The sequence below is a fragment of the Bos indicus genome, chromosome 4 (assembly GCF_029378745.1).
Source record: "Bos indicus isolate NIAB-ARS_2022 breed Sahiwal x Tharparkar chromosome 4, NIAB-ARS_B.indTharparkar_mat_pri_1.0, whole genome shotgun sequence".
Classification (NCBI taxonomy): domain Eukaryota; kingdom Metazoa; phylum Chordata; class Mammalia; order Artiodactyla; family Bovidae; genus Bos; species Bos indicus.
The window spans coordinates 100,219,493-100,233,092 of record NC_091763.1 but is presented as its reverse complement, the minus strand read 5'-3'; the positions used below and the strand labels follow the sequence as shown (position 1 = coordinate 100,233,092).

General features: G+C 40.7%; 1 non-coding gene across 1 annotated transcript; it reads right to left on the bottom strand.

Moving 5' to 3' along the window:
- Window positions 1–10,278: 10,278 nt before the first annotated feature.
- Window positions 10,279–10,350, bottom strand: TRNAQ-CUG (transfer RNA glutamine (anticodon CUG)). Its single transcript has one exon. It is a non-coding gene; the product is annotated as a tRNA-Gln (tRNA).
- Window positions 10,351–13,600: the final 3,250 nt, after the last annotated feature.

Sequence of the window (13,600 nt, the reverse complement as noted above, 5' to 3'; positions counted from 1 at the left end):
ACACAAACACACATATGTATATAAATGTATGTGCATATATATATATCACAATCCATATATCTATATACATGTATATGGATGAATATACCATATGTCTATGTATATATATTTGGAAAGAGAGAGCATGTGTTTTCTTTAGGAAGATTCTGTTCATTTCTGGTTTAGTCTTTCTCTGCATAATCCTTTAAACATATATATATTTCAAAGAGCGTCTGTATGTCAATATCAGTATAGATATGTTACAGTAAAAATATAGATACAATACAGATACAGATATGTTAACAGTAGCAACATAAAGAGTTTTTACAATACTTTAGGATTGAAATGTACACACTGCTATATTTAAAATAGATACCCAACAAGGACCTACTGTACAGCACAGGGAACTCTGCTCAATACTCTGTAATAACCTAAATAGGAAAAGAATTTGAAAAAGAATAAATGCATATATTTATGTATTTATCACTTTGCTGTACATGTGAAACTAACACAAGATTGTTGACCAACACTGCTGCTGCTGCTAAGTCACTTCAGTCATGTCCGACTCTGTGCGACCGCATAGACGGCAGCTCACCAGGCTCCCCCGTCCCTGGGATTCTCCAGGTAAGAACACTGGAGTGGGTTGCCATTTCCTTCTCCAATGCATGAAAGTTAAAAGTGAAAGTGAAGTCGCTCAATCGTGTCCGACCCTCAACGACCCCATGGACTACAGCCTTCCAGGCTCCTCCATCCATGGGATTTTCCAGGCAAGAGTACTGGAGTGGGGTGCCATTGCCTTCTCCGTGATCAACTCTACTCCATTACAAAATAAAACTTTTTAAAAATACCTAAGAATAAATTTAACTACAAAGAAGCAGAACCTTCTTGAAGCAAATGTTTTATCTATATTGAGGTCCATAAAAGACTTAAATACATCACATACCCTGTTCTTGGGCTAAAAATCTTAAACTTGTAAAAATGTCAATTCCATTTAGATTAATCTATAAATTTAGTGAGATCCAAGTAAAAATACTGGAAAGTCTTTTAACCTTGCATAACTGCAATTTTTTTCCTTTTGTATAATTTTATTGGCTAATTCTTTCAGAAAAAATTAAATAATGACAGTAATAATTGTCACCTTTTTTATTTTTACTATACTTTCCATCATTAGGAGTTAGGCCAACATTGGTACGACATATACGTACTGTAATTTTTTAGTTACATGAAATAAACTTAACACTGAACTTCTTAAATTCAATCAAACACAGCTTATCTGTCTTTCTACTTTCTTCTGGTGGCTTCTTATGCCACCATACACTCCCATCTCTTCTTCACTATGGTCCTTTGCTGTCTATACCTCTTTATTCTGACGTCTAAAAGTTGAAGATGCCTCAGAGTTTCTCTTTATCTAAACTCTTGTTCATGTAATCTCATCTGGTCCATCGATAAAATCCTAAATTAAAAGAGCCAACCTGGGCCTCTTTCCCAAGTTCCTTCCTCATATCAACTCCCTTAATGACATCTCCACTTGCATGTCAAATAGGCATCTCAAGATTACCATACCCAAAATAGGACTCTCTGTTCTCTCTGCCCCCAAACCTATTAGTCACCTCACACACTTTGTCTCAGTAAATACCACCAACAACCCACTCAGTTGCTTAAGTCAAAAGCTGAATGCTTCTTGATTCTTCCTTTTCCCTCATACAGTCCTTTTGGCTGTACCCCCAAAATACCTTTCACATTTCTTCCTTTTGATTTCTATTCCTCCATCCCAGTGCAAGCCACCATCATTTCTAACCTAGACCCCTACAGCAGCCTCCTGGCCAGTCTCTCTGCTTCCGCTCTACTTGTGTCCCCGACCCCACAGCCCATTCTCCACGCAGCAGCCAGAAGGATTGTTTTAAGCATTAACCACATCTTGTCACTCCTCTGCTTAAAGTCCTCCAATGACTTCTCCTTGAAAGTACCAAAAAGTCCAAGCCTTTCTCTGCACCCCAGCCAACAAATCCCTTGCTGGTAGGATTCCCACTCACTCCTCCAACCTCAACTCACACCACACTCTTCATCACAAGTTTCCAGCTTTCTGGCCATGAAGAGAGAAGGATCTGATTAACTTTTGATTTCCAAATCAATAATTTTCTCCTGATTCTGGTGTTTAAATATACAATTTTTTCAGTGCAAAGTTATGATATTTTAAAGGAGTCCTCTATTTTACCCACCCTGTTGTCACTTATTGATTTATAGCTAGTGTTGTATTTAAACAATTCTTGTCCTTTGCACTAAATCTAAACTCCCTTCTACCACATATAGTCAATGCTTCCCCACTCCATCAGGTGCACAAAATATCTTTACTGAAATGAGCTTATATTCAGTGAAACAGGCAGACCAAAAAAAAAAAAAAAAGGTTGGATAGAAGGATAATTATGCTGTACAAATCCCTCCAGGGGATCTTCCCGACCCAGGAATCCAACTCCAGTCTGGTAGGTCTCTCACTGCAGGGGATTCTTTACCACCAGCGCCACCTGGGAAGCCCCATGTGGAAACTGACACTCCTGCGAAATTTTGTGCATGTGCAGCTGAGCTCAAAGACTTTCACACACGGCTTCTGATTATGGGTATCCAACTGAAGCAGTGCAAGTGTGGGGGTTCCTGTCTCCTGCTTATCTTACCCTTTTTCTTACTCTCTAACTTTGAGTACTTCATGCTTCCTCCATCCCACTTCCTCCACCCCAAACCAGAAGTCACTCAGCATCTTCACTGGCACTTGTCTGGTGTGCATTAGTGAAAATGATCCAAGGCTTATTGTAAGCATTTGTCATTTAAACTTTTACAAGAATAAAGAAGAGAAGGGCTTTGTTTCCTATAAAGGCTTTGGGAAACTTAGGGAAACCCTCCATAGTCACTCTGTGTTGTGCTTAGTCATGCAGTCACTTCCGACTCTTTGCGACCCCGTGGACTATAGCCTGCCAGGCTCCTCCGTCAATGGGATTCTCCATGCAAGAATACTGGAGTGCATTGCCACACCCTCCTCCAGGAGATCTTCCCAACCCAGGGATCTTCCCAACCCAGGGATCGAATCCAGCTCTCCCACATTGCAGACAGATTCTTTACTGTCTGAGCCACCAGGGAAGTCCCCATAGTCACATTAGGTTGTGTCTTTTAGGTAAAATGTACACATTTTTTAAGGACACTTGTATATCCAAGCATGTTTTGCAAAGTCCTTACATTGATTATTTAAGGTGGTAGAAGAAGTAAGTACAGAAAAGTGGAATTAACCATTGTATTCACTTCCTACTGCTGCTGCAACACCTTTCCAAAAATGTGGTAGTTTGAAACAGCACAAGTTTATTTTCTTCTCATTCTTGAGGTCAGAAGGTCAAAATGGATCTCACTTGGCTGAAATCCAGGGGTCAGCCAGCCTTCTGTTCTTTCTGGAGGTTCTAGGGAGGAATTGTTCCTTGTTTTTCTGCCTCTAGAGTCTGTCAATGTTCCTTGGCTCGTGTTCACCCTCCATCTCCAAAGTAAGCATCTCATGACCACTGACCTCTGCTTCTGTCATCACACCTCCTTCTCAAATTCAGACTCTCCTCCTTCCTCCTTTTGTTTACAAGGACCCTTGAGATTATACTTGGGTGAGCCTGGATAAACCAGGATAAAATCTTCATCTCAAAACCTTTCATCACATCTGCAAAAACTCTTTTGCTGTATAAGGTAATATATTCTCTGGTTCCAAGGATTAGGACACGGACATCTTTGTGGGGGAAGGTGTAACTAGTTTGCCTATCACAGTGATGAGGGGGAAAAGAACAAAATAGAGCAAGAGAAAGGTAAATTACCAGTAGAAATAATAATGGGTCTGTAAATTCCATGCATGTGAGATTAGGAACTCCTTGTTTCACCAGAGTGTTGTACAAACCAGTGATTCTCAGCCTTAGGTACACGTTGCAATCACCTAAGACGTTTTTAAACCTCCTAAAAACTAACCCGGAGGCTTCCCAGGTGGCTGTGTGGTAAAGAATCTGCCTGACAAGTAGGAGATGGGAAGTGGGAAGATATCCTAGAGAAGGAAATGGCAAACCACTCCAGTATTCTTGCCTGGAAAATCCCATGGGCAGAGGAACCTGGTGGCCTACAGTCCATGCAGTCACAAAAGAGTCAGACACAACTTAGCACCTGAGCATGATCACAAATAACCAACCCACACCCCAGGCAAGTTAAATCAGAATCTCTGAACGTGGGGAACATCAGGAGTCTTAAATGTTTCTCAGGTGATTCCATTTGGCAGCCGAGTTTGAAAACCCCTGGTCTAGGTTCTTGATGCTAAGTAAAAACCTCTTCCTGTGGGTTTTTATTGTTCCTGATTGGTTACGGGACCTAGAGCTCTCCCAGTTGGCTGCTGCCTAGTTCCAGCTATGTTCAACCCTGACTGGGTGCTCCATTCCCAGGTGAAAGATGCCCCATTCTAGTTACTGTCTCCAAGGGCGCCTGTCTTCTCCTTCAAAGCCGACCCTCCAGGCTGCCAGAGGCTGTCACCATCTCACTGTGCTCTCCACCTACCTCACGATAGAAACTGCTGCCTAAATCTCTTCTACCCCATCCTAACTTCCTCCCAAAGTGTGGTGACAATGCTTCGCTCTCTGGAAAGGTCATTCCTAGTTCCTTGGCCCTGTCTCTCTTTTAGGCCTCCAGCATCCAGCAGAGCAGCCTCTGAAACACCCAGAGGGTGGAAGCGAGGACACGGAAAGAAACAGAGGAAAAACACAGCTGCCTAAGAACCTAAGAATTGAGAGGTTAGTTCCAGACAGAGTGTGTGTGTGTGTGTGTGTGTGTGCGTGCATGCATATGTGTTTTAAATTCCATGTGTAAAAAGTACAAGTGATTATCATTTTGAATAACTCATGGGAAGAAAAGCTGTAACATCTCATCTTGATTCCACAGAAAGTAATACCAAGTGATTTTCATGAATTGTTTATTACTTGCATAATCATTGCATAGCATGAATATTATATATAATTTTATGCTGCTAAGTCGCTTCAGTCATGTCCGACTCTGTGTGACCCCATAGACGGCAGCCCACCAGGCTCCCCGCCGTCCCTGGGATTCTCCAGGAAAGAACACTGGAGTGGGTTGCCATTTCCTTCTCCAATGCATGAAAGTGAAACGTGAAAGTGAAGTCGCTCAGTCGTGTCCGACTCCTAGCGACCCCATGGACTGCAGCCTACCAGGCTCCTCCATCCATGGGATTTTCTAGGCAAAAGTACTGGAGTGGGGTGCCATTGCCTTCTCCGACAATATACCCAATTAATGCCAAATGAGTCCTGTTCTATCCAGTGATTCTTCAAGGAGCTTTTTACAATGTTCTGTCTGATAAGATGCCACCTTTTCCTGTGACCTGGTGTAGAAACAAGACTGATTAACTGAAATATTTTCAGTACACTGTTCATAGGTACAGATAGTGTATAGAATATCCATTCTTCCAGCAGGGGGCTGTCTCACTATTAGAAGTGTAGCTGGGAAAAATTATTTAAAATTATCCACTTCATTGTACATTCACATACCCATTCACCAAAATATCATTGAGTGTCTACTAACTGCCAAATTCTATTACTTTTCAGGAATATAGTAGGAAGCCCTTGGTCTCAGGGAACATAGAATCTGATTTCTAAATTTTAAGTAAAAGCTGTTATTACTAGGACATTCATTTGGGGATTGGGTGATTCTGGTTGCTGAGAAAGTACTTTGAAAAGATTTGGAATACACATTAAATTTGATTTTGTTCTCCTCTGTGCTCTGAGAGATATATTTCCTGCGGCAACTAGAAAGAGAAACTGCCTCTGTTCCTTTGATATACTCTTCTGAGATCCAGTCAATGCTCGATTCTGAGAGGAAATGACTGACGTAAAGGTAGAAGCTTCCTATGCCAACAATTTCAAATTGCTTGTAGAATTGATTATTCTAAGAGCTGGTGGTGTCCCTGGTGGTTCAGTGGTACAGAATCTGCCTGCACAGCAAGGGACACGGGTTCGATCCCTGGGTGGGGAGTATCCCCTGGAGAAAGAAATGGCAACCCACTCCAATATTCTTGCCTGGAAAGTTCCATGGACAGAGGAGCCTGGTGGGTTACAGTCCATGGGGTTTCAAGAGTCGGACACAACTTAGCAACTAAGCCACCAACCACCACCATTCTAACAGCAATGAGAGAATGAGATACAATATTCAAGATGCAGAGACCATAAACATCACCTCGTACAATGCTTGTCAAGTGGTTTTATATAGGGACTAGTCAAGAAAACTCAAGATTTTTCAGGTTACATTTCTGTCTTCCTTCCCAATGAAAATGACACCATTGCTTCTTATGGGAGAAAACCGTTCCTACAACTTGGATTTCCCACTTTAATGAGTTTTTTAAATGCAAATTAGAAGATTGGTACTGTTTTAACAACCAGTAAAACATTAACATGAGAACATATTTGAGAGGTAAAACGTAACGGCGGCTTCTAATCTTCTTTCTTAACATTTCAGGCTGGATGCAGCTTCAGGGCTACAGAATGTACCTTGACCCCATATCCAGCCGTCTCATCTTGCAGATTAAGGCTCTAGAGCCCAGGGACAACTCAGGATTTGTCCGCGTCGCACATTGAGTACTCAGGACATCCTTTTTTTTTTCCCACAATTAGTTCTTAAAGATTGTGAAACCAGAGATTCTGCAACTTAAGTTAACCAATTCAACCAGCCCAAAGTGAAAGCCAGTTCAGTAACCCCTCTGAAAAGACATCACTTAAGAAATGACAGATTGCTAACTGCCTTCACCCCATCACAGGAGCCCGCTCCATCCTGAGAATTATCATCTTATAAAATCACACTTTGGGCCCAAAGACAACTTCTCATTGTTTCTAGTTTTGTTCTCTGCATCTGTATAAAGGGTTGCACTATAATTATTTAAGAACAACCATCATAACTTCAGTTCTCTTTTCCAAGTTAAACATCCTCAATTTTTCAGGCATTTTGCATTTCCAAAGTTTCTCCTCAAATCCCACCCAGATCCTAACATGTGATGTCTAATGTGAAGTAATTTCAGAAGAATGTGAAAAGCAGTGAGTACAAAGCAGTGAGTGGGATATTCAGAGAAACAAAATATGTCCATTTCCCAGAAAATGTTTTATCTACAGATGAGAGAAAAAAGAATAATCACTCTGAACAACTAGAGGAAAAACTTCTTGCCTTCATGCCATTTCAATCAATAGAAGGACTTTTTCAGTTTAGCCAGTTCTTCAACCTAAAGAATGAGTTTATTTGGGGGGAAAAAAAATCAAGACATTTCATCCATATGATAGCAATTTACAAATCAACCCAGAAACTCCAGCTACCTCTCCTTCCACCCGAAAATCCCAGAAAGGTCCAAATGGATCAATGTGCAGCTGGAGGTTCAGTGCTCTTCTGGCGGTATTACATTGTCCTGAAACACATATTCTCCACTGTCTGGGATATAAGAGGTCTTTGGACTAAAATAATAAGCATACCAGAAAAACCACCAAGGTGTCATCTTCTACTGGTAAGTAATTCTGGATGTGTTTTTATAAATCAGTGAGTAAAAGATACTCTTTGCAACAATTTCCAAATACAGTTCCTAAAACTAGTTTTAGCTGTTTAAATATGGTAAAAATGAATCCATTGTCCTCGGGCTCTTTATGATTGAGCGAATCAGTAGTTACTCAGAATAGTCCAGCTTAAGGCCAGCAAATCAGTATCGACAAGTGTTCAAATTTCACACTAGCCCCTCACAACTTACGTGATTTGTCCTTTGAATTTTGTTAGTCAGAAACCAGCCATGTGTTCATCTTTTTACCTGTGTGTCAAGGCAGAGTTTAATTTCAGAGACTTACAGTGATCATATATATTGTACTGAATTGAAAGTCATAAAACTACATTCTAAGTCCATCCTCTGCAACTACTCCTTACTCCTGTGGGTAAGTTATTCCTTGGAATCTGTTGCCTAACAGAAAGCCCTCACGTAAAAAAAAAAACTGTCCTAGTAGAGTTCAGTTCAGTCACTCAATCGTGTCTAACTCTTTGCGACCCCATGAACTGCAGCACGCCAGGCCTCCCTATCTATCACCAACTCCTGGAGTTCACTCAAATTCATGTCCATTGTGTCCATGATGCCATCCAACCATCTCATCCTCTGTCATCCCCTTCTCCTCCTGCCTTCAATCTTTCCCAGCATCAGGGTCTTTTCAAATGAGTCAGCTCTTCACATCAGGTGGCCAAAATATTGGAGTTTCAACTTCAACATCAGTCCTTCCAATGAACACCCTGGACTGATTTCCTTTAGGATGGATTGGTTGGATCTCTTTGCAGTCCAAGGGACTCTCAAGAGTCTTTCCCAACACAACAGTTCAAAAGCATCAATTCTTCAGTGCTCAGCTTTCTTTATAGTTAAACTCTCACATCCAATCATGACTACTGGAAAAACCAGAGCCTTGACTAGACAGACCTTTGTTGACAAAGTAATATCTCTGCTTTTTAATATGCTGTCTAAGTTGGTCATAACTTTCCTTCCAAGGAGTAAGGATCTTTTAATTTCACGGCTGCAATCACCATCTGCAGTGATTTTGGAGCCCAGAAAAATAAAGTCAGTCTCTGTTTCTCCATCTATTTGCCATGAAGTGATGGGACCAGATGCAATGATCTTAGTTTTCTGAATGTTGAGCTTTAAGCCAACTTTTTCACTCTCCTCTTTCACACTTTCATCAAGAGGCTCTTTAGTTCTTCTTCACTTTCTGCCGTAAGGGTGGTGTTATCTGCATAACTGAGGTTATTGATATTTCTCCCGGCAACCTTGATTCCGGCTTATGCTTTATCCAGCCCAACATTTCTCATAATGTACTCTGCATAGAAGTTAAATAAGCAGGGTGACAATATACAGCCTTGACATGCTCCTTTTCCTATTTGGAACCAGTCTGTTGATCCATGTTCAACAGTTGGTTCTAATTGTTGCTTCCTGATTTGCATACAGGTTTCTCAAAAGGCAGGTAAGGTGGTCTGGTATTCCCATCTCTTGAAGAATTTTCCACATTTTGTTGTGATCCATACAGTCAAAGTCTTTGGCATAGTCAATAAAGCAGAAATTAACTTCCTAGAGTTGTTATAAATATGCAGTAAGAATAATACATGTGAAAAATATTTCTCAAAATCCTACATGAGACATTGTTATTGTTATGCTTTGTATTTACTTGATTTTCTCCTTTATTTATAAGATATAACCACCTGGAATATTTTCACATTTCCATCTTTATTATAGCTAAACAATAATAAAACATTAACACAGTGAAGTACTTTTCAAATGTTAATTTTCATAGTTTGCCAAACATACAATAACAATGCTCTACCTTTGATGTTCCTACCATTTCATTTTACTTCTTCTAACAAGTACAGAGAATGATGAATTTAATTAAGAATGATTTCAGATTAACTTCTCTAACATAAAGCACTCAACTTTTATAATATATGTAGAGCAAGTATAATAAGCACAGAAATATGTAATTGCTTTTTAGGAAATATTTGTTTCCAATTTAGGTTTCAGAGAAATGTGGAAGACTAAATTATATCATTTTTAATGGCTGTCAGGTAAAACTCTCAGGATCAGTAGTAGATTAAGAAATAGACAGGCAATTATAGAAAAAAGAAAAGTATACTTTAAAAGCACTGGACCTTAGGCTCTACCATTATTCCGTAAACCACAAGAAGACCATTATTGCTGAAGTAATATTATCAGTAATGCTCTCTAATATTCCTGTATACAGCTAGTTCTACCCTGTTTTAACATTTGTAAGTATAGATTTTAATCCCACTTTTTCATTTTTATAATCAACAAATAAATCCATATATATTCATCTTGGTGATAATTTATAATTACTTTCATCCTGTATTTTATCTTCATTTTTTTAAAGTCATATTTAGGAAATGTTGTTCAGTGTATACCTGTAGGGTCTTTCTGGCACCCAGGTTTGGGTGCCCCATCCCCATTTTCTCTGACTGAACTAAATTCTCAGAATTTCCTTACTTAGTGTGTGTTAGTCGCTCAGTTGTGTCCAACTCTTTACAACCTCATGGGCTGTAGCCCACCAGGCTCCTCCATCCATGAAGTTCTCTAGGCAAGAATACTGGAGTGGGTTGCTATTTTCTTCTCCAGGGTATCTTCCCATCCCAGATTGAAGCTGGGTCTCCCACATTGCAGGCAGATTCTTTACCATCTGAGTCACCAGGGAAGCTCCAAATAATTAGAAAGTAAAAGGAACTAGGTTCCACCAAGACTTGAACTCAGATTGCTGGATTCAGAGTCCAGAGTGCTAACCATTACACCATGGAACCCCTCAGCTACTTAACGTCTGCTGTTATTTGTAGCATGCCCCTCTGGCCACTTCCTATCCTATTCCAGCTACATCCAGGTGTTTGGTGTGTGCTTCTAGTTATCTGCAAGCCAGCTGCTCCCTTCATGGATCCAATGAAAGAGCAGGTAGGCAGGATGTCTTCATCCTCAAAAGAAAAATCTGAAAATAGCCTTAGCATGCTCCTTGTCCAAAAGTAGAGATGCCAGGGGGTCCTTAATTGTTTGTGCGTGAGTTCATTCATTTAGAGATGTTGTAACAAAGTATCAGAGCACCACCTCTAGAACAGCTTCCATTCCTAACTCTGCTGCTTATTAGCTATGATCTTGGGTGACTTAGTTCAGTCTCTTAGTCATGTCCGACTCCTTGAGACCCCATGAATCGCAGCACAGGCCTCCCTGTCCATCACCAACTCCAGGAGTTCACCCAGACTCACGTCCATCAAGTCAGTGATGCCATCCAGCCACCTCATCCTCTGTTGTGCCCTTCTCCTCCTCCCCGCAATCCCTCCCAGCATCAGAGTCTTTTCCAATGAGTCAACTCTTCACATGAGGTGGCCAAAGTACTGGAGTTTCAGCTTTAGCATCATTCCTTCCAAAGAAATCCCAGGGCTGATCTCCTTCAGAATGGACTGGTTGGATCTCCTTGCAGTCCAAGGGACTCTCAAGAGTCTTCTCCAACACCACAGTTCAAAACCATCAATTCTTTGGCACTCAGCCTTCTTCACAGTCCAACTCTCACACCCATACATGACCACAGGAAAAACCATAGCTTTGACTAGACGAACCTTTGTTGGCAAAGTAATGTCTCTGCTTTTGAATATGCTATCTAGGTTGGTCACAACTTTCCTTCCAAGGAGTAAGCGTCTTTTAATTTCATGGCTGCAGTCACCATCTGCAGTGATGTTGGAGCCCCAAAAAATAAAGTCTGACACTGTTTCCACTGTTTCCCCATCTACTTCCCATGAAGTGATGGGACCAGATGCCATGATCTTCGTTTTCTGAAAGTTGAGTTTTAAGCCAACTTTTTCACTTTCCTCTTTCACTTTCATCAAGAGACTTTTTAGTTCCTCTTCACTTTCTGCCATAAGGGTAGTGTCAGCTGCATATCTGAGGTTATTGATATTTCTCCCAGCAATCTTGATTCCAGCTTGTGTTTCTTCCAGTCCAGCGTTTCTCATGATGTACTCTGCATAGAAGTTAAATAAGCAGGGTGACAAAATACAGCCTTGATGTACTCCTTTTCCTATTTGGAACCAGTCTGTTGTTCCATGTCTGGTTCTAACTGTTGCTTCCTGACCTGCATACAAATTTCTCAAGAGGCAGATCAGGTGGTCTGGTATTCCCATCTCTTTCAGAATTTTCCACAGTTTATTGTGATCCACACAGTCAAAGGCTTTGGCATAGTCAATAAAGCGGAAATAGATGTTTTTCTGGAACTCTTTTGCTTTTTCCATGATCTAGCAGATGTTGGCAATTTGATCTCTGGTTGCTCTGCCTTTTCTAAAACCAGCTTAAACATCAGGAAGTTCATGGTTCGCATATTGCTAAAGCCTGGCTTGGAGAATTTTGAGCATTACTTTACTAGTGTGTGAGATGAGTGCAATTGTGCGGTAGTTTGAGCATTCTTTGCCATTGCCTTTCTTTGAGATTGGAGTGAAAACTGACCTTTTCCAGTTCTGTGGCCGCTGCTGACTTTTCCAAATTTGCTGGGATATTGAGTGCAGCAATTTCACGGCTTCATCTTTCAGGATTTGAAATAGCTCAACTGGAATGCCATCACCTCCACTAGCTTTGTTCATAGTGATGCTTTCTAAGGCCCACTTGACTTCACATTCCAGGATGTCTGGCTCTAGGTGAGTGATCACACCATCATGATTATCTGGGTCATGAAGATCTTTTTTGTACAGTTCTTCTGTGTATTCTTGCCACCTCTTCTTAATATCTTCTGCTTCTGCTAGGTCCATACCATTTCTGTCCTTAATCGAGTCCATCTTTGCATGAAATGTTCCCTTGGTATCTCTAATTTTCTTGAAGAGATCTCTAGTCTTTCCCATTCTGTTGTTCTCCTCTATTTCTTTGCATTGATCGCTGAGGAAGGCTTTCTGATCTCTTCTTGCTATTCTTTGGAACTCTGCATTCAGATGCTTATATCTTTCCTTTTCTCCTTTGCTTTTTGCTTCTCTTCTTTTCACAGCTATTTGTAAGGCCTCCCCAGACAGCCATTTTGCTTTTTTGCATTTCTTTTCCATGGGGATGGTCTTGATCCCTGTCTCCTGTACAATGTCACGAACCTCAGTCCATAGTTCATCAGGCACTCTATCTATCAGACCTAGGCCCTTAAATCTATTTCTCACTTCCACTGTATAATCATAAGGGATTTGATTTAGGTCATACCTGTATGTCTAGTGGTTTTCCCTACTTTCTTCAATTTCTGTCTGAATTTGGCAATAAAGACTTCATGATTTGAGCCACAGTCAGCTCCTGGTCTTGTTTTTGCTGACTATATAGAGCTTCTCCATTTTTGGCTGCAAAGAATATAATCAATCTGATTTCGGTGTTGACCATCTGGTGATGTCCATGTGTAGAGTCTTCTCTTGTGTTGTTGGAAGACGGTGTTTGTTATGACCAATGATTCTCTTGGCAAAACTCTATTAGCCTTTGCCCTGCTTCATTCCATATTCCAAGGCCAAATTTGCCTGTTACTCCAGGGGTTTCTTGACTTCCTACTTTTGCATTCCAGTTCCCTATAATGAAAAGGACATCTTTTTTGGGTGTTAGTTCTAAAAGGTCTTGTAGGTCTTCATAGAACCGTTCAACTTCAGCTTCTTCAGCATTACTGGTTGGGGCATAGACTTGGATTACTGTGATATTGAATGGTTTGCCTTGGAAACGAACAGAGATCATTCTGTCATTTTTGAGATTGCATCCAAGTACTGCATTTTGGACTCTTTTGTTGACCATGATAGCTACTCCATTTCTTCTGAGGGATTTCTGCCCGCAGTAGTAGATACAATGGTCATCTGAGTTAAATTCACCCATTCCAGTCCATTTTAGTTTGCTGATTCCTAAAATGTCGATATTCACTCTTGCCATCTCTTGTTTGACCACTTCCAATTTGCCTTGATTCGTGGACCTGACATTCCAGGTTCCTATGCAATATTGCTCTTTACAGCATCGGACCTTGCTTCTATCACCAGTCACATCCACAGCTGGGTACTGTTTTTGCTTTGG